Source organism: Lepus europaeus, chromosome 17 (genome assembly GCF_033115175.1).
Source record: "Lepus europaeus isolate LE1 chromosome 17, mLepTim1.pri, whole genome shotgun sequence".
NCBI classification, from domain to species: Eukaryota; Metazoa; Chordata; class Mammalia; order Lagomorpha; family Leporidae; genus Lepus; species Lepus europaeus.
The window spans coordinates 68,684,145-68,705,023 of record NC_084843.1 but is presented as its reverse complement, the minus strand read 5'-3'; the positions used below and the strand labels follow the sequence as shown (position 1 = coordinate 68,705,023).

The 20,879-nt window shown below is 55.1% G+C and overlaps 1 protein-coding gene across 1 annotated transcript in view; it reads right to left on the bottom strand.

Moving 5' to 3' along the window:
- The window catches only part of TSPAN14 (tetraspanin 14), a 58,059-nt gene extending 41,362 nt beyond the window's left edge, over positions 1 to 16,697 (bottom strand). Inside the window, exon 1 of the mRNA XM_062214693.1 lies at positions 16,616 to 16,697. The gene's annotated coding sequence lies outside the window, so the exon portion shown is untranslated. The remainder of the gene's footprint in view (positions 1 to 16,615) is intronic.
- Between the last annotated feature and the right edge of the window lie 4,182 nt (positions 16,698 to 20,879).

Genomic DNA, 20,879 nt, shown 5'->3' with positions numbered 1-20,879 from the left:
AAATAAATAAACAAATCTAAAATACTAATACTAAGCAAACAAAGCATTTAGGTGACAAACAAACCTGGGGCAGACCCAGCAGAGATTTTCAGGATGAGTCATCAGGTAGGACATGGAACAACACCTGGCTGCCCATGTGAAACACCGCCCGGTCACCGCAGCTGCAGCACCCCCACCAGCTGCTTCTCAAATGGCTGAGCCAAGGGGGCCTGGCTGAGGAGAAGCTGCCCACTCCCACGGCAGGAGGCAAGGCCAACCTTGTCAGGCTGCCACATACTCGGACAATCCTAGTGACTTGCTTCTTAAAACCTAGGCCAAGGCGAAATGTCCATACACGCATGCCCTTGCAGTAAAAGCACAACAGCCGCCTCCTCAGCCGGCTGCACACAAATGAGCAGGATCTGAGCCAGGTTCCGTGGCATCTCCAACATGGACAGCAACACGAGGCCAACGAGCTGTGCTGCCAGAGTTCAGGAGGACGGGACTGGGCCCTGTGTCCACTCGAAAAGTCTCAAGTGAGAACCTCAAAGCCAAGGGCTCCCCAGGCTAGCAAGCCTGGAGACAACCTGGCCAGCAAGCCAGCTGTGCACAGGCTGGCTCAGCTAGTCCCTTGGGGTGAAGAGGCTTTTGCTATGGGAGACAAACACCTCAGGGCTTGTTTCTACATACGCAGGGTACCCTGAAGAAGGCTGGGCAGATAACTCCAGCTCCGAAGTGGGAACCACCCTGACCATTACGAGTGCTCTCAGAGATGCACAGACCAGATCTTCAGGAGAAATCAACTTTGCTCCAGTAACTGGGCCTCTGCTGGCTGCCGTGGGAGTGCTGGGCAAGCTGCAAGGACTTGACTTACATGCCGCAGGCAAGTCTAAAATGCTCTCTTTGTTGCTGTTCAACCCCCTCCTCCTTCCCACAAACTACATAGGAGACTTCAGAATTATACAGATCTACGCCTTCCCTCCGTTTTTCCATGCCTGAAAGGCTTGAAGATTATGGCTCTTGGGTGTTTAAAAATCTCTGTATCCAAAAGTGCAGCGTCTGCTCTCATATACTGTGTTTTAGACAAATAACCCAATCACTCTGAGGATGGCATTCTAAAGAATTCCCAAAGCCTTCCCCCCATAGGGTGGGACACTTTCCAGCCCAGGGCAGAGTCAGGCTCCAAGCCTCCCTGAAGCAACACAAACAGCCTGGAGAAAAAGGATTGAGAGCTAAAACAAAACAAATAACAAAAAAAACCTTCCCAAAGAAGTTGCAAGAGTGAGGCTTACTGGGGAGAAATAAATAAAACTAAGTGCACACTGAGAATGTCAACAAAGAAAAGGAGTGAGGGGGGACAGATTTTTAAAACTGCAAGTCAGGGGCTGGTGCTGTGGCACAGCAGGTAGAGCCGCCGCCTACAGTGCCCGCATCCCATGCAGGCACCAATTCTAGTCCTGGCTGCTCCACTTCCAATGCAGCTCTCTGCTATGGCCTGGGAAAGAGTAGAAGATGACCAAAGTCCTTGGGCCCCTGCATCCACGTAGGAGACCCAGAAGAAGCTCCTGGCTTCAGATAAGGGTAGCTCCAGCCATTGCAGCGAATTGGGGAAATGAACCAGAGGATGGAAGACCTCTCTCTCTGCCTCTCCTTCTCTCATTGTGTAATTCTGACTTTCAAATAAATAAATCTTTTTAAAAAAAATTGCCAATCAATGGTTGGAAACTGCTGGAGAAGGCTGAGGAATCTAAGTTAGCAGATCAGCCCCTCCACGGAGCCAGCCCAGGAGGGCAAGGGAGCTGGGGTGGTGGGGGCACACTGACCAAATCCGGAAAGCCAACTAAACCTTTTCCCACTGAAGAACTACTACAAAGTATAAGCTTATAGTCCCTCTTCTTCTGGACTACTTATATGGACTTCAACATATGCCAAAACATCTTCCTATAAAATTCTTTCAGCTTCTACAAAAATCAAACACTTACAACCTGATTCTGATCCTGTCCTCCAGCTGGAATGGAGGGGGCGGGGCCGTGGCACCAGATGGCGGAGGGAGGCTCCAATTACCTCCTGGGCTCCCGTGGCCGGCAGACGACCTCGCCCTCGCCCTCCCCCGTTAGGCTCCAGGCCAAATGGGACTTTCTCAGCCGGGCTCCACCTCCAAGGGATACCTGCTGAGAGGGAAGGAGCTGTGGAAGAAACTAGAGCTGCCAGACCCAAGTCAAGTCCACGACTGTAAGGAAGACAAAGGGTAAGTCTACAAAACCACAAAACAGACGGAAGGTGAGAGAATAACAGGGCAGGCGTCTGAGCTGCCTGTGAATCACCGTGGAATCTAGTTAAGCTGCACACTGTGATTCAGCACCGCCCCTCACACACACACACACACACACCATTCTGCACCTCCACAAGCTCCCGGGCCATGCTGATGCTGCCCACGGACACACCTGTGGGTGGCGCTCCCAACGGCGAGGACAGAAGACGCGTGGAAAAACAAGCCACAACTCCGGTGCACACAAGGAAAACCACCACTCAGGAAGGCGCTTCCTTACGCTGCACGATTCACAGGCACAGCCTTTCAGAAGGAGCACTTGGATTCTGGAGTTTGTTTGGTATTTGAGCGCATCTTATTGGGTATTTACAGGTTTTTTTATGAGCGAGGTCTGCCTCCCAGGCCCTTGGACTTAATCCAACAGTGAAGGCCGCCTGTGACTCCCCACCCCCCAGGCAGTGACACAGGCTGGAGGACAATGGGCGGAAAGCCACAGGGACAGCACTGGGTCACACTAGGGGGGCCCAGGGGAGGGAGGCAGATAAGCAACCAGAAGCTGACCTTGAACAGGGACAAAACCGAACCCACCCACCCCCAAAAAGGAAATGGGATATTTAGGTACAAAGAGTGTATCTCCTAGTTTTTGTTTTTACCTTGAACAGCCCAACTTTACTTTGGCAGGAGGTAAAATTAAAAGTTTTGCTTCCCTTTCCCCAGGCTCCAACTTCACAAGACCCGGGCTTCGCTAACAAAGCTAACATTGATGGCATTTCCCAGTGAAGAGTCAAGTCCAGGTCCGAGGCGAGACACGTATCAGTGAGCTCCTGGCGTACACCTGAACCTGGGAGCTGGAAGCGTGTGTGCGTGTGTGTGTGTGTGTGTGTGTGTGATCATCACCACCCCCAAGAGGCTGAGGAAGCAACATCCGGGAACAGAGGGCACTTGTCAGTGTCAGCTGCTGACACGTTCTCCCCAAAAGGTCCCAACAAGCAAGCAAGGCTCCAGGTAGCAACAGCCCGTTCTGCAGTTGAATCCTCAGACCGGCCAGGTTCCAGCTGAAGCATTTCCGTAGTTCATCTGCTCAGCCTGCCCTTCCATTTTCCAGTCCAAGACCTCCGCCCAAGGAAATGACGTGCCTAGGTCACCCAGTGAGCTGGCAGCACAGCTGGGATTCAAACCCCACCCTCCACCACCCTGTGCCTCCAGCATGACCTCTCCCGATCTTGTTTTTGGGTTCAATCACCCCAAAAGCAGCAGCTGCTGTCTCCATGCATTTTAGAGTGAACTCCAGCGCTTTTTGCTTTGGGTCTTGCAGATGATGCAGCATGTGCTGAAATGAGGCCACCTCAAGGTGCAACCCTATCTGGGGCTGAGACTCGTTTCCTAATTTGTGCAGCTTGGCTGATAAGAGAGCCAGATGAGACAGCCAGACGGATCTGAAAAAGCTGGGTTTTGAAAGGGTAAAATAAAATGTTTTATCTGCGACAACTCTGTATGTCAAAGGCAGGTGACTGCTACAGATTCTGGCTGCGGTTAGAAAGAAGGAGAATGCATGGGCTGGGGCGGCCACACTTCCAGGAAGAGCTATCAGACCGTGCCCCGCCAGCCACCCCACACACAGCTGAAATCAACCCCAGACATTCAGATGTGAAGGGAGAGGAGGCGGCTCCCTCAGGTGGAGAGAAATCCTTCCAACCGTAAAGACCAAAATAAAAAGAAACTGTGTGCTCCCCCAAGCCTGCCGCTGATGGCTAAAGGCACTTCCTGCACGGATTAAGGGGCCCAGGAGGTAAAGGCTGATCACACTGGGTGCCCGAGAGTGGCTTTTTCTGCTAAGGACCAGCCTAGCTGTCTCTTACACACACATACCCTCAACGAGCCCTCTCCCTGTTCCCACCGCAGGAGCCACTACCATTCTGATCTACCCAAAGGGGAATAGCTCAGCCTGGAGGAGAGAGGGGCATCCGACCAGAAGAACTGGGGGTACGGAGAGGCTGCATCCGTGACAAGGGTTTCTAACACTGCCACGCTCCCGCTGCCTGCCTGCAATTCAAGAGCCCGGAGATGGCAGAACAAAGGAAAATGGCTGTGGCTCGGGCAGCGGGGTGGTGGCAGGCCGGGCTGCCAGCAAGCAGGCTTTTCTGCAGATGAGCACTCAAGTAAGGAATGGGCACACAGGGCTGCGCACTGAGGCACAAAGGAAAGTGGGGGGCCTGACTGCAAACGAGGCACACGCCTGGCCCCCACCCAAGGGCACAGCTGGCCGGCAGGGCTGGGGGGCGGGGGACGGGCTCGGGTAGAACACACTCCCCAAGGCGGCAGGCAGGTGGCTGAGGAGCCGGCCTGGGCTCTCGGGCGCCTTCCCAGCTGCTCAGAGCTCTTACCCAGGTGGTTCCAGTCACAGTAGGGGACCCGAGGGGGAGCTTGACAGAGGTACACAGGAAGGGCAAGGCACCTCCGGACCTGGGCTGTGGGGTGGCAGGCACAGGGATGGGGCAGGGCCCAGAATCCGAGAACTCAAGAGTAGCCTCGGAGTAGTGCAGGGTGGTGTGCCAACGGGCCTCAATCAGGCAAAATGGGCTCCTGCTGCCAGCAACAATAGCAGCCCGGCCACTCCCTCTCCGCCTCCTCTCCCCCACCCCCTCAGATCCACAATGGGAGGCAGCAGGAAACCAGCGCAGAGCCCTTGAATAGCTCCACTGTGTGGCCCCATGCCCCGCCTCCTAAGCCCCACAGGTCAGCCCTCGCTGCCACCCGGCCACAATAGAAACCTCTGTGCTAACAGGGGCCCAGGCCCCAGACAACAGAGCCGTGGGCATGGGAAGCTGTGGACTTCTCCCCGGGAGCTACATGTAACGGCAATGGAGAGAAGTTCTCTCTGCAAAGGTGGTGGGGGAGGGGCTAGCGCAGGGCACAGGCCACAAGCCCAGCCCAGCAGGCCAGGGCCTACCTAGTGGGCCTCTGCCACAGGGCGCTCAACTCTCCCTGCTCCCTGCCCAGAGGCCTGCAGGAGAAGGTTGTGGTCATCTCAGGGACACAGCCAGAGAGCTCAGAGGACAGAGGCAGTTGCTCCAACCCACGCTCTCTCAAAATCCTCCCTCCCAGCCGGCGCTGCGGCTCAATAGGCTAATCCTCCACCTTGCGGCGCCGGCACACCGGGTTCTAGTCCCGGTCGGGGCGCCAGATTCTGTCCCGGTTGCCCCTCTTCCAGGCCAGCTCTCTGCTGTGGCCCGGGAGTGCAGTGGAAGATGGCCCAAGTCCTTGGGCCCTGCACCCCATGGGAGACCAGGATAAGCACCTGGCTCATGCCTTCGGATCAGCTCGGTGAGCCGGCCGCAGCACGCCGGCCGCGGCAGCCATTGGAGGGTGAACCAAAAGCAAAGGAAGACCATTCTCTCTGTCTCTCTCTCTCACTGCCCACTCTGTCAAAAAAAAAAAAAAAAAAATCCTCCCTCCCTCCCTCCCTGGTGCCAGGGAGAAAAAATTCACCCATCCTTACCCACTGCTCCTGCTCTGAAGAGCTCAAAACAGAAGACCCACCCATTCTTTACATCAGATGCCTTCTCCATAGGCTTTTACCATCACAGGATGGCATGCAGGTCCACAGCACCTGAAAGGTGGGCTGCAGAGCAGGGAGGGCAGGGGACTCCCGAGCAGCACAGGGTCCAGTGAGGCCAAGGGCCTGATACTCACAACAGTCCCAGCAACTGGGGGAGAAATCTGCTCTCGCAAAAGCGGACGGCCAGCTCCAGCATGTCTTTCGCCCACTGCGCCCGTATGTACCCCTCACAAACCCACTCTCACAGCCCCCACTCTGGCCACCTCATCACACTGCTACATCACTCTTTGGGGTACGCAGGCCTCATGGTGCTCATGGAGGCAAGGAGGGCCTGAGCTGAACCTGCACCAGGCCTCCCAACTCTGTCCTGGCTGATTGCAGAAAGACAAAATCCCTCCAAAAGAAAACCTCAGAAACTTCCATCCTGTTCTGGGAACCAAAACAGCGTGTTCCCTTCCCGGCAAAGCACCCAAGACCTCAACTCCATGTCCAGCCGCCTCATGCCTGGAACATGTACAAGGTACTCCTGCAACCTGGCTCGAAGAAAAAAATCCTGAAGCAACCTTCACGTCCATCAGCCCCGGGCTGGCGAAGTGAGACGCGGTTCCCCGTAGAGCAATGTCACGCTGCTGTTCAAAAGAACGGACCAAACAGTGTGTGCTGAGACAGAGCAAACCTGGGACAGGCTTGGGGTGGGGGGGGGGGGGAGCACAGGAAGTGCAGGAGAGCATGGCTGGCAGGCCGCCGTGGGAAATGGCAAGTGAGGAAGGCAGCCTCGCTTGACTAGGCACCGACCATCTGGTGACGAGGCCTCAGGGGAGCAGAGCTGCCGGGGTGAGGGCAGAAGCGCGCATGTTCCCTGTTTCTTTGTGTTTTTCATCATGCACATATTTTATTAAAATGAAAAGGTTAAACCCAAATCAATATTTAAAATGCTTGGCTGGCGTTTATGGCTGGAGGCACAAAAAATTGAGGGCAGGTGGCTGGATACTTCCCCTGAAGGAGGAGCAGTGGGAAGTTGCGGGGGAGCACAGGCAGGGGGCAGGCAGCAGGCAGTGCCAGCTTTGGGAACCCAGGCAGACCAACTCAGGGAGCTCCCTGCTTACAGCACCACCCCAGTCCCAAAATAGAACGTTCTCCTCAGAAGAACAAGAGCAGATTCTGATACAGGCAACAGGAAACCTCAAGTTACTCCACACCAAGGCCGGCCTGCCTATGTGGAAGACCCCAAGATCAGGCCGTGTGCATATCTGGGAGGCTTCTCAGAGCCTTCCCCAGTCATCACCAGGCTCAAGGTCCCCCTTATTATGAGCTCATCCCAATCTTAGCCTCTAAAGAAAGCTATTTCAACAGATTTCTAGGCCTGGCCCAACTCCAAGAACAGGCTAAAAACAGTTTCTCCAAAATCCCAGCTCAAAACTCCAACCCCTTATCCACTCAACTCCATACACCTTTCAGGAAATGAGAGCTGCAAAATGGAGTTGTGAGGTGCATTTGGATATTTATTCCTTGCTAAAGGGATACATATATGTTGTTTAAAAGCCTCCTTTTACTGGTGTGTCAATAAATACTCTGCGCTCAGAAAGCGCTGATGTATTTCCTCCACGTCATACTGCCCCAAAGGAATAATACAAAACCATCCCGAGTGTCTCCTGCTGCTAAGGGATAGGACACACGTCCATTAGGGCCAGGCAGGGCCTGAGAACTGGCCAGCAGGGAGTGGCTCATGGACAGAAAGAACTCTCTGGGTAGCAGAGCTACCCCACCCCACCACCACCTCATCCCAGGACCACCAGAGCAGGTACAAAGACCTAGCAGGCTCAAGCTCAAAGGCACCCAGGCCAGAGCCACTACTGTTGTAAAGCAGCAGGTCAGGCCACTGGTTTTAAGTCCTGGCTGCTCACTTTCCAATCCTGCTTACTGATAATGTGCCTGGGAAAGCCCAAGTGTTTGGGCCCCTGCCACCCACGTGGGAGACCTGGATGGAGTTCTGGGCTCCTGGTTTGGCCTGGCCCTAGCCATTTTAGCCATTTGGGGAGTGAACCAGGGGATGAAAGATCTCACACTGCCTCCGTCTTTCTCTCCCTTCCTTCCTCTCTTTCTGTTACTCTGCATTTCAACCAAATTTCTCAAAATCTGAAAGAAGGCCAGGGTTATGTCTTGACTCCCCTACACCATCAAATGCTTTCTGGGGACTGCTGCATGTTCAATAGGTAGCTCCAAGATGAAGAGGTGTAAAGGAGATCACAAGGAGAACTGCACCAGGACTGGGAGCCCTCAGACCTAAGTTCCTGCTGTCAGTGGGCTCAGCAGGTGGTGGTGCCTGGAGCCCCTCAGACCCAGAACAGCCCCTTGCCAGGGCTGCCCCGCCCCCACCCCACCCCAGGGGCCACTGATCCTAAGAGCCAGGATCAGGAGTAACAGCAGACCCTGTGACACCCCAGCTTGGCATCTGCTCCCACCCGGTCACCAGTCTTCCCACACACCTCTACTTGGGCACGTGCCACTCCAAGCTCCTCACTTACCCTGTTTTCCTCAGCAGCCCAGGGCCCTTGGGAAAACCCTACTACTACCTCCAGCTCTTTTTCTGGCATGCCCTTCAGAACTTATCCATGTTTACACCGTGACTTGTATCTCACTGGAAGCAGATAAAGAGACAACGACGACCCGGCAGGCAGGATTTCTATCACCACTAGCTCTTCCCCTGCACGGGTGGAAGTAGGGCATGGAACCTTTGAGAAGTAGAGAAAGCTCTCACCCACCCCACAGCCACCAGGTTTTCCACACACGGGCAGGTGACCTGGTTCCTGAAAAGCTGGCTGTTTAGAAACCAGAGCAGCCCCAGGGGGACACAGCCCAAACGGGGTCACGCGCACAGGCAGGCTGGTGGGAGCCTGCCTGCAAAAGGGGCAGGCTCTGAGCAAGGAGTGGAAAACAAGGAGGAGCCTTGCTCAGGGAAGAGGAGGAACAGGCTGGCTGGGTGCTGGCATCTGAGGCCTCAGAGAGGGGAAGGAGGCTGGTGGGGCTGCCGAGGGCAGAACACCCAGAAGCTCTCGCGTGAAGGCCCTAGCGCGGGCCATCGCAGCAGGGGGAGAGCGCCCACCGCACCTGCCTGGGCCCATCTCAGATGAATGAGACAGTCTTAGGGCGGTGGGGGAAGGGAGACAGAGAGAAAAGGGGGCTCAGGGAGAACCACAAAGTTGTTAGACTGGTTTGGCCAGGAAGGAGAGAGCTGGAAACACAAGGCACAAGGTTTCAGAGACTGAAGGAGAGAGTCAGTTGCCCAGAGGGAAGTGGCCGTGGTCCAGCAGCCAGCAGGCCTGGCGATGGAAGGCAGGCAGGAAAGCTCTATGTAAGGGGCAGGGCTGGTGGGCTCTGTCCTGGGTGCAGAGGGCAAGTCCAGTAGGCTGACGAGGGCAGCTAAGGGGCAAGGAGCCAGGACTGGCAAAAAGAAAACCCCAAGGTTTCTGGAAACTTGAGGGTGATGTTAGGAGGGACACCCACCAGAGAGAGATCCTGCTCCTGAGGGCCACGTGTGAATGGTCATGAGTTTAGGTCAGTACAAGAACCACAGGCATGACGGAACAGGGGACAATGCCTGCCATGGGTATGCCAATGATTCTGCCCTTGACCAAATTAGTCAAGTCCTCTGAGCCCTCTGCGCAACTAGGCCTAAACTTGGGCTTCTGTCTCTACCCTTGGAGAATCCAGTTTAAGCCAGAGTCCCCTATTTGAGTATCTAACCACATTCCATGTCCTCCAGCAACTCCCAGGAAAGGTCTTATTAAGTCAGTTCAGGAAAAAGTTTCCTATACTCCTAGAAATGTTCCAGGAGCACTATACTCTGCAACTTGCCTGTAAGTCCCCAACTCTCTTTGCTAGATTTGGAATTGAGCACAATCTCTCTACACCCTACCTTGATACCTCATTGCAGGAGCTGAAGAGGCACAGCAGGTAAAGCCTCCATCTGCAACGCTGGCATCCCATAGGGGTACTGGTTCGTGTCCTGGCTGCTCCACTTCCAATCCAGCTCCCTGCTAATGACCTGGGAAAAGCAGCAGAGGATGGCCCAAGTGTTTGGGCCCCTGCCATCCATGTGGGAGACCCAGATGAAACTCTGGGCTCCTGGCTTCAATCTGGCCCAGTGCTGACCATTGTGGCCATCTAGAGAATGAACCAGAGGATGAAAGCTCGCGCGCTCTCTCTCTCTCTCTCTCTCTCTGTAACTCTTTCAAATAAATAAACCTAAAAAAAAAAAAAAAAAAAAAAAAAGCAATAGTTCTTAACAAAGTCTACCTTACCTTGTTAACAAATATCCCAGGATAATTTTTTCTTTACACACAGAGTTCCACAAGTCCTCCTGGACTCATCACGCCCACTTCTCACCCAGTGCAACCAGTTGGTCTGGGGCTAGGCTCCCACCGAGCCCCAAGAACAGATCCTGACAGCCTGGCCCAGAGGCTGGAACAAGGCAGCTAATTCCCCAGGCTGACATCAGGAGCAGAGGCAGGTCTCTCTGTGGCAATGGTCACTCAGTGGGCAGCTATCGCCTCTCTGTGCAGCAGCTGGTGACAGCAGCTAGGAGGCACGGGAGGGGCAGAGCCCTGGACACAGCGGAGTGTCACCCCAGATTGGAGACAACACCCTTCAGAGCCCCACCCTGGCCTGAGCCCCCATGGTGGGTTTCTGAGGCCCATCACCCCTCACAGAAGGCCCACATCATTAGCCGGGGAGGCTGTTTTCCCCATCTCTACCTGCCACTTTCCAGTATGCTAAGGCTTCCTAAGGTGCCCCAGCAGGCTGCTGAGGCTTTCGGCACAAGACCCCATCCCAGGGCTGTGTCCTTGGCTATCCTGCTGCCCTCCGCCTCCCAGGATCTCTACTCAGACCTCACGGTGTAGATGAGATGCTTCAGACTCGCATTCCCTTCCAGCTGCCAAGGGCCTCCTGGGAGTTACGGCTATGGACTCCTCAAAGCCTCAGTATTTTTTTAAATGCTCTCTGGGCCCTACGATATCCATGAGCTTGCACACAGACTCAGGGAAAACCCAAAGAGGAGGTTCATCAGCCTCTTGTCGTAGGCCCTCCTCAACCTTACCCATGCAGGAGGCCTGACCTCAGCTCTGCCACCTACCAGGGGACACAGAGTCTGAGCAGCACCAGCTCACAGAAACCACTTTACCATCAACTACCATGGTTCTCAACCACCAGGGCAGGCCAGCAGAGCCCATGGAGGAGGAGCCAGTCCCTCCAGCCATCTAACTGGTAGATAGGGCTCTGAGCTTTCTCCCTGGCTGCTCAGAAGGGTGGCAGAACAGACCACAAAAAAAAAAAAAAAAAAGTCTCAACCCAGCTGCACAGCCCCACTGAGGCTGATTACCAGGCTGCTGCCTCCCAGAAGAAAACCTCAGCCCCGCCCAGCCCACCCAGCTCCACCCCAGCTCCACCCACCTGCTGGAGGAAGTGGGGTTCCCAGAATCAGCTGCTGGGGAGCACTTTGCTGAGAGCAGCAAGGGAGATAGATGGCAGCTGTCCCACCCCAGAGCATCAGGCCTAATTCAGAGGCTCCAGATCCTGCCTCTCAACCATGAAGTGTGTACGCAGGCTTCACAGAAACCCGGTGAGACAAGAAGGGCAGACTTGATTCTTCTCACTTTACAGATGAGATTACAGATGAGAAAATGAGGAAACATTTTTTTCAGAAAGATAAAAAAAAAAAAAAAATCAAAGACTTGTCTAGGCCATTCAGCCAGGAAGCAGACACAATCCAAAAGCTGGCCTCCTGCTGCCCGGCTCTGCGAGCTGGACAGTGTCAATCACCTGCATGTTAAATCAGCTGAGGCGCTGAACACTGCCCGCTGGCCGGGTCCCGGGCTGGACCAACACAGACACTTGATGTCTCTGGACCAAAAATACACACACAGTCACCTTCCACTGTGATGCAAGACCAAATGGCTGGCACTCACCTGGGCCAAAGACTCTGGAAACACCAGTCTCCCTAGGGACTCTAATGACCAGCCAGGAGTGGGCCCACCATCACCTCTTCTCCATTTCACACTTCAGAAAACACAGCTCCTGACAAAGCAGGAAATATGCTAAGGACAGTTAGCCCTGATGCAGAAGACCCTGCGGTCTCGCCGCCTACTCCGCCCCACTGGCCTTGCTGGTAGTTGCCAGAGACTAAAAGCAGACATCAGAAACAAGATCCATCGTGTGGAGTGCCAGTGCTGTGGCATAGCAGGTAAAGCCGCTACCTGCAGTGCCGGAATGCCATATGGGTGTCGGTTCGAGACTCGGCTGCTCCACTTCCGATCCAGCTCACTGCTATGGCCTGGGAAAGCAGTAGAAAATGGCCCAAGTCCTTAGGCCCCTGCACCTGCATGGGAAGACCCAGAGGTAGCTCCTGGCTTCAGATCAGCGCAGCTTCAGCCATTGTGGCCAATTGGGGAGTGAACCAACGGATGAAGACTGACTCTTTCTCTCTTTCTCTCTCTCTCTCTTTCTCTCTCTCTCTCTCTCTCTTCCTCTCTTCTACGTAACTCTGACTTTCAAATAAATAAATATTAAAAAAAAAAAAAAGAAAAAGACCCACGGCGTGGCTGCCTCTCTAATACCCTGCCACAGAGGTTTGAGAGGAGAAATGCAATTAACAGGAGGCTTCAGCTCCCAGCCCCACACGTACCCTGCCTCTCTTCTTCTCATTACCCCTCCTTTCCACACCTGAGGCCTATAAGGTCGGTCCCAGAGTCCCACAAACAGCAGAGAACACAGCCTGCTAGGGCTACTTGGCACAGCTCCTGCTTCTAGAGAAGTGGCTGCCCCCACCACCTACCTACACCCACGTATGTGTCCAAGGCCAGCACGCAGGGAAGAGAGATGGAGGCATGGCCTGTTTCCCTTCCTGTGTGCACGGCCATCCCCTTTTAAAGGGCTACCAGACTCAGTTGGCAATAAGACAAGGATCATCATTCCTGATCACAGCCCCCAGCATTGGTCTAAGACCTGAACATCTCTGACCCAGAACTCAGCACTAGTCCTCAGGCCCGTGAATGAATGAATGACCATAAACACACGGAACTCAAGTAGTGCCCAGGGTCAGAGGACCCAGGACAAAGACGCTAGAACTTGGGAAGAGGTCACAGAAAAACGCATGAATGTAGGCAGGTAGTAGACCAAAGTCTCCAAGCCTCCAGTCCTCCGGCTTTGTAGGTAAGGATGACTATGTGACTTGCTTTGGCCAGGTAGAACTTTTAAGAGCTGGGGTCAACTCATCATGCTGTCTTGTCCTTCTGTCCAAGTGGCCAGGAATGTTCTAACCAATTAGTATGGGTTCACAGTGAGGAAAGCACAAAGCGGAGGTGCAACAGTTATCTGGTGTAAACATGAACATTTTACTAGGACTTGGGATTGTTGTTACCACAGCAAACCCTGATTTATCCAGATAGCAGGAGGGACTCCTCCATCTCCCATGCTCGGCAGGGCTGGCCTTTCCCTTCCCTGGCCTCAGGGAAACAGAAGCTCCATTTCCAGTCAGTTAATCAGCAGGGGTTTGGAGACGTCTGCTACACATCCAGACTGTGCTAGAAAAAATGAGATGCTGGGGCTAGCTTGTGACACATGGGTTAAGCTATCACTTGCAACAAAGGCATCCCATATTGCCAGTTTGAGTCCTGCCTACTATGCTTCTGATCTTGGGAAAGCAGAAGATGGCCCACGTGACACCCAAGTGGTAAACCCAGAGGGAGTTCTGGACTCTTGTGCCTGCCCTGTCTGTAGCAGGCATTTGGAAGGTGAATCAGAGGAAAACGAGGATCTTTCTCTCCTCTCTTTCCCTCTCTGTTGCTCCTCCTTTCAAACAGTAAGGCCTTTTTTTTTTTTTTTTTTTTTTAACCTCTGGAAGGAAAGCACTGTCTAAATTAGAAATGAGAAAACCTGGCTTCTGAGACCTCAAGCAAGTTAGTCTGCAACCTCTCTGGGCCAAAGTGTCTTTACCTGGAAAATGGGGTAGGCAAACTAATTAATACAAGGAAAGCTTCTAGCACAGTGCTTGGTGTTACACCTCAGTAGATTAAGTACTATGTTTCAATAAATTCACTATTACCATCACTATTTTTTTTTTTTTTTTTTTTTTTTGGACAGGCAGAGTGGACAGTGAGAGAGAGAGAGAGAGAGACAGAGAAAGGTCTTCCTTGTGCCGTTGGTTCACCCTCCAATGGCCACCGCGGCCGGCACGCTGCGACCAGCGCACCTCGCTGATCTGAAGGCAGGAGCCAGGTGCTTCTCCTGGTCTCTCATGGGGTGCAGGGCCCAAGGACTTGGGCCATCCTCCTCTGCACTCCCGGGCCACAGTAGAGAGCTGGCCTGGAAGAGGGACAACCAGAACAGAATCTGGCGCCCCGACCGGGACTAGAACCCGGTGTGTTGGCACCGCAAGGAGGAGGATTAGCCTATTGAGCCACGGTACCGGCCTATTACCATCACTATTAAACCTTCCATATAACTGCCATACACTTGTCCATAAGATTTACTACATTTTTTGAAGATTTATTTGTTTATTTGAAAGGCAAGCAACTGACAAGGAAAGACAGAGAAACGTGTTTCATTTGCTGGTTCATGGCCGTAACAGACAGGGCTGGGCCAGGCTGAAGCCAGGAGCCAGGAACTCCATCCTCCTCTCCCACATGGCTGGGAGGGGATGAGCTATCTGGGCCATCATCCGCTGCCTTCCCAGGCACATTAGCAGGAAGCTAGATGGGAAGTTAGAAGCCAGGACGTAAACTGGCACTCTGATACGGGACGCCAGGCATCACAAGCAGCAGCTACACCTACTGCACCACAATGCCAACCCTTTACGTTTTAATCCCATAAAGCTTTCCCAGCACTGGCATAATGGCACTGTGTAGGCACTCCCAAAATAAGATCAAATCCCTTGGGAGAACAAAGTGAGGCCTCAGGAAATGGTTCTAGAACCCAGGGCTCTCCTGCTCCCTGGCCTGCTTGGAACATCACTTCAACCACCACAACCTGTAGGGCAGGACTCGCCCCTCCCATACAAGGGAAGAGCTTCTCCCTCCCATTCCCAAACACTGGAAGGAAAGAGCCCTCATCTGTCCTAAGAGACTAGGACAGAGGGCTGTTTGTAAAAAAAAAAAAAAAGGGGGGGGGTGGTCTTCTGTGGGACAGCCAAGCCTTCTGTAGCCCCCTGCCCTTCTTGGAGGCAGTCACAGAAGCCCCAGAGGGCTGGGGTTCCTGAGCGAGTGAATGGTGTTGCTACAGCAAGCCCAGATCAATAAACACTTCTGAGCACCTACTGCACGTGCACACCGGGTTCTAAGACCGTGCGAAGTTTACAGCCAGGCAGGCAATACTGAGCCCCGGAACAGTGCTGGCTAGAGTGCCTGGCACCCCACGGACTCTCAATCACGCTTTGTTTTGTAGAGGAACTGCGCCCCTGGGAAGCAAGCAAGCGCGGGTGTTCTGGGCTGAGGGACAGACCTATGAAGAAAGCTTCCGCAGAAGTGGTGTGCAACAAGGGATGACACAGTGGGAGGGGAGGAGAAAACCCATCCCCCAGCCTGTCACTCCAGACATCAGAAATCCCGGGGACAGCTGATCCAGGGACTACAGGGCATATGGTGGCCACGATGGCAGACTCTGGGCTTCATTTTGAGGGAGCCTGGACCAGAAGAAACCCTAGAAGGAAGAGTACTTCCACCTACCACTGGGCTGGCTGAATGTGCAGGGGTGCCCCCGAGGGCCTCCGCCCCAGGTTTCCCTTCACAAACAGGGAAGGGCAGCCCATGCATGAGCAGGCACCAACTTCTGCGAGGGGGAAGGGGAAAAGCTACGTTTGAGGACTGGCGGGGAGCTGACCCACTCCTACTAGCCCAGGGCAACCTGCGCCGCAGAAGGGAGGACGACCCCTCCCTAGAGAACAGAACATCAGGGAGCGCGCACCTGTAGAGCCCCAGTCCGGGACTCACCGCCCAAGACTTGACTCAGCCACGCTCAGCGGTCAGCGCCTGCCCAGCCCCGGGGCTGACGGCTTCCCCTACTCCCGAAGCGCGGACCACTTTTTTGCGGGAGGCCAACTTCAAGCCCTGGAAACACGTGTCCCGACCGTCCCAGGGTCGAAGTCCCACGCCTAATACACACGCAAACACACACTCACTCACTCCTCCGGGACCTGGGATCGGGGCGCAGCGCCGGCACCGGACAAGCCACCTCCAGACACACCAGCCCAACTCGACCGAAGCTCCGGCCAGCCCCGGGGTCCGGCTTTGCCGCCAGGCACAAGCCCCACCACCCGCGCCCGGACGGCGGCTCACCACGCACCCAAGCCCGCGCGGGGCAGGGCGGCGCTCGGCGGCTCGGAGCGCACTCGCGGCCGGGGCTGCTCCCTGGCTCGTGCTCGCCGCCGCCCCTGCCCGGGCTCCGCGGGGCCAAGGGCTCGTGACCGAGCCGGAAGGAGCGCCGGCCCCGGGCTCGCCGCTGGGGACCAGGGGGCACAGCCCGGAGCGGCGGCGGCCCAGCCCCTGCCGCCCTCCCGGGCGCTCCCGCCCCGCCCGGCGCCCGAGTTCGGCTCCGCGGGGTCCGGGCCGCGGCCTCCCGCTCGGCGCGAGCGATCGGAGCAGACAAAGCCGCGACGCCCTCAGGCCGCCCCCCCGGGCGGGCAAGGGAGGGAGGCTGAGGGACGGGAACGGGCGCCCGGGCAGAACCCTCGTGCCCAGGGGGACGCTCGAGGGGCGGCCTCAAACAATGGGGGGCAGGCCCCGCGGCTCCCGCGGGGACCCCCGCGCTCTACTCACCCGGCGCGGCGGCTGCACGGCGCGGCCCGGCTCGGCCGAGGAAGTTGGAGCAAGTTCGGCAGCGCGGGCGGGAGGGCGCGACTCGGGCCGGCCGAGCGGCGGGGCGGGGGGAGGGGCGGGGCCGGGGGCGCGCGGCTGGCGGCGGCCGAGGGAGGGGCGCCGCGTCCCTGCGCCGCCCGGTGCGGGCCCGCCCTCGGCCCCGCCCCCGTGCGGCTGGCGCCGCCCCTCTCCGGCCCCGCCCCCGCCCTGCCGCCCGCGCGTCACCCCCTGAGGTGAGGTTCTGTGGCCCGCGGGTCCCTCGGCCCGGCTGTGGGCGCCCCAGGCCCCGCGCCTACCCTCGGTGGGTCCGCGGCGCGGCGGAGCCCGGGCTCGGGCGTGCCCCGGTGGCCTCGGCGAGCTCGCGGGGCCGCTGCTCGGGCTCGCCCCTGACCCGGCCGAGCCTGGGGGACGCACCGACTGCGGGGAGGCCACGTGTGGCGGGCCACGCAGAGGGACCGGGTCGGGTTGGGCGAAGGGGTAGGAAAATGGCCGTGCGGTAGGCAGGAGACATTCCTGCCAGCCCTGGAGAAGGGGAGGTACATGAAGATTTTCGTTCCTTTGCTAAACCGAGCAGTGGAAGGGCTGGCGCTTTCTAGCCTTGGTACTAAAAATACCAGGCTTTCTTTGGATCGCCTGCTGAGATTTGTCCCTCATCTTTATGCTGAGGAGATGGCTGGGCGGTTTCTTGGAGGCCGGTGGGGAAGGGACAGGCCTGGGTGGGGAGTGTCTGTGCGGCTCGCACGGGCCCCAGCTAGTCTCAGCCTGCTCCTCTGTAGGACGAAGCACAGGCATTCTGCTGTTTCTTTTCTTTTTTTTTTTTTTTTTTTTTTTTTTTTTTTTTTTTTTTGACAGGCAGAGTGGACAGTGAGAGAGAGACAGAGAGAAAGGTCTTCCTTTGCCGATGGTTCACCCTCCAATGGCCGCTGTGGCCGGCGCATCTCGCTGATCCGAAGCCAGGAGCCAGGTGCTTCTCCTGGTCTCCCATGCGGGTGCAGGGCCCAAGGTCTTGGGCCATCCTCCACTGCCTTCCCGGTCCATAGCAGAGAGCTGGCCTGGAAGAGGGGCAACCAGGATAGAATCCGGCGCCCCAACCGGGACTAGAACCCTGTGTGCCAGTGCCGCAAGGCAGAGGATTAGCCTGTTAAGCCACAGCGCCGGCTTCATTCTACTGTTTCTGAACTCACCGGGTTGGGGGCTGGCAGGGGGCCAGGTGATCCGATCTGCTGGGCAACATGAAACAGCCATCTATGTTTTTAAAAGATTTATTTATTTGAAAGGCAGTTACACAGAGAGAAAAGAAGGCAGAGAGAGAAGTCTTCCATCCACTGGTTCACTCTCCAAATGGCTGCCCCGGCTGGAGCTGGGCCGATCCGAAGCCAGGAGCTTCTTCTGGGTCTCCCATGTGGGTGCAAGGGCCCAAGGACTTGGGCCATCTTCTACTGCTTTCCCAAGCCATAGAAGAGAGCTGGATCAGAAGTGGAAGAGCCTGGACTCGAACCAGTGTCCTCTTGGGATGCTGGCACTACAGGTGGCAGATTTACCCAATATGCCACAGCGCCAGCCCCCAGGCATCTATTATAATCGGCATGTGCCCTGGCCATGGAGGGGAGTGAACCAGCGGATGGAAGATGTCTCTCCATGTCTCTCCCTCTCTGTAACTGACTTTCAAATAAATAAATCTTTAAAAAATATATAAGATAAAAATGGGCTGAGACTGCACCAAATTCTATTGCAAGCAACAAACAGGTTTAAGTCCAGCGTAAGGAGGAAGTATTGAAATGGAGACTGTGCAGGCCATTTCCCAGTTTTTGCTCGCTTTTCTAAGAGGGATGCAGCCTGTCTCTGTGACTCCTGGGCAGCTCAGGGACCTCCCAAGGAACCTGTCCGCTCTTCAGCAGACACCAAGTGCTTGACTGAGCATCTGCTTTGTTAGAACCCAGTTTCCATGCTTGCCAGAAACAAAACAGCTGAAGCCTTTTGCTCGATCCTGCTTGTTTGTAGTGGAGCATACAAGTTGTTGCAAGTTGACAAAAATGCCGGGACAAAGACAAGGGGCGGGGCTGTAGAACAACAGCTACTTTAGATGGCGCTTGCAGAGAGGAGGTCATTCTGGAGGTGATGTTGACATTGAAGGCAGAGGGAATGATGAGTTAGCCTTGGAGAAAAGTTGGCACATCCCACCTTGAGAGCAGTAGGTACCAAAGCCCCAGAAAGAGTGAGCTCTGCCTGTGTCAATGTGACAGGAAAACCGGTGAGATAAGTCCGAGTTCTTGCCCCAGCGTGGATGAATTTAGAAGACGGGACACAATGGCGAGAGTAGAAGTTTAAGAAAACAAGAAGCTCTGAACAGTACCATCAGAGGGGCTGGTAGGGAAAGAGACCAAGCTGCTGAGGTCTCCCAGCCTAGGGGTATTTGTATGTCCTTTGCACGTTATCTCCTAGGAACAAAGGTAGTGTTTATGCATTAGTTACTGTGAAGGCCAGAGGCAGTCTGAATGGAGCCCTTTCTGGCTTGTTTTATCCAGACCTAGATCTTGTCCTTGAAACCGAGATCTTGTTATCGTTGAAAAGTGTTTGTTGTTGGGGCCTGTGCGGTGGCTTAGTAGGCTAAGCCTCTGCCTGCGGTGCTGGCAACCCAGGGCACTGGTTCCTGTCCTGGCTCCTCCTCTTCCCATCCAGCTCTCTGCTATGGCCTGGGAAAGCAGAGGAAGATGGCCTAAGTGCTTGGGCCCCTGCACCCACATGGGAGACCTGGAAGAAGCTCCTGGAATCTAACAAACAGGTTAAATATGCAGGGTCTAAAATGAAGGACAGAGACACTGTGAGGGGACCTAGGAAAGCTATTATCCAAAGCAGGAGGAAGTTTTCCCATTGAGAGGCAAATAGAAACTGACAGGAGGGGCTTGATAATAATCATTGGGTGTCAAGGCCTAGAGCCAGGTATATAAGAGGCCCAGACCAATCTATCTCTTCACGTGAGGTACTAGAAGAGACATCATAATGGGGGTGTGAACCTCCTTAGGGAAGACATCCCATTGGCTCCCATTACCTGACTAGCCCGAGAAAAGAGTTGGCCTGAAAAGGTTAGTATAGAATAGGGAGTTATAAGGCCGGCTTAACAGGCTAATCCTCCACCTTGCGGCGCCGGCACACCGGGTTCTAGTCCCGGTCGGGGTGCCGGATTCTATCCCGGTTGCCCCTCTTCCAGGCCAGCTCTCTGCTGTGGCCCAGAGTGCAGTGGAGGATGGCCCAAGTGCTTGGGCCCTGCACCCGCATGGGAGACCAGGAGAAGCACCTGGCTCCTGGCTTCGGATCAGCGAGATGCGCCGGCCGCAGCGGCCATTGGAGGGTGAACCAACGGCAAAAAGGAAGACCTTTCTCTCTGTGTCTCTCTCGCTATCCACTCTGCCTGTAAAAAAAAAAAAAAAATAGGGAGTTATCTCCAAAAGGAAATGTCGTGCCTACAGTGTTACTGACCCTGGGCCATCCCTCCATAGCAGTGTTTACTGAGGAAGCAGGGTGGAGTGAAGGGCTTTTTCAGCTTAGAGCTGACAGAGTCTGCAGCACTGACCTAGGAGTCGGTTGACTCCAGGGTGGTTCTGTGTCCAGTGACCCAGCTCGTGTCTGGCAGAGTGACAAGGCTTTTTGAAAGCTGGCTTCTGTCATGACAGTTGTTTCCCCAAAGCCTTGGCTTTGCACATGGAAAATCAGTGCCATTTGGGAGTGGCTGGTGTTGTTGGGTCTCCTTGATGGTGGACATGGCCTGAGCTAGAAATCTATAGTCACAGGCATGTTCTGTTAGTGTTTTTGTTGTTGTTTTTAAATATTTATTTATTTATTTATTTGAAAGGCAGAGTTACAGAGAGGCCGAGAAGCAGAGGTGGAGAGAGAGGTCTTCATTCCACTGGTTCACTCCCCAGATGGCCGCAACGGCTAGAGCTGTGCTGATCCGAAGCCAGAAGCTTCTTCTGGGTCTCCCATGTGGGTGCAGGGGCCCAAGCACTTGGGCCATCTTCCACTGCTTTCCCAGGCCATAGCAGAGAGCTGCATCAGAAATGGAGCAGCTGAAATTCGAACTGGTGCCCATATGGAATGCCGGAATTTCAGGTAGTAGCTTTACGTAGCACCAAGGGCCCCGCCCCTTTTTGTTTTTGTTCTGTGAGATAAGACAGTGCCCATGAGAAAAGTTATGTTCTTCTAAGGTCAAAAGATCAAACATGATGAC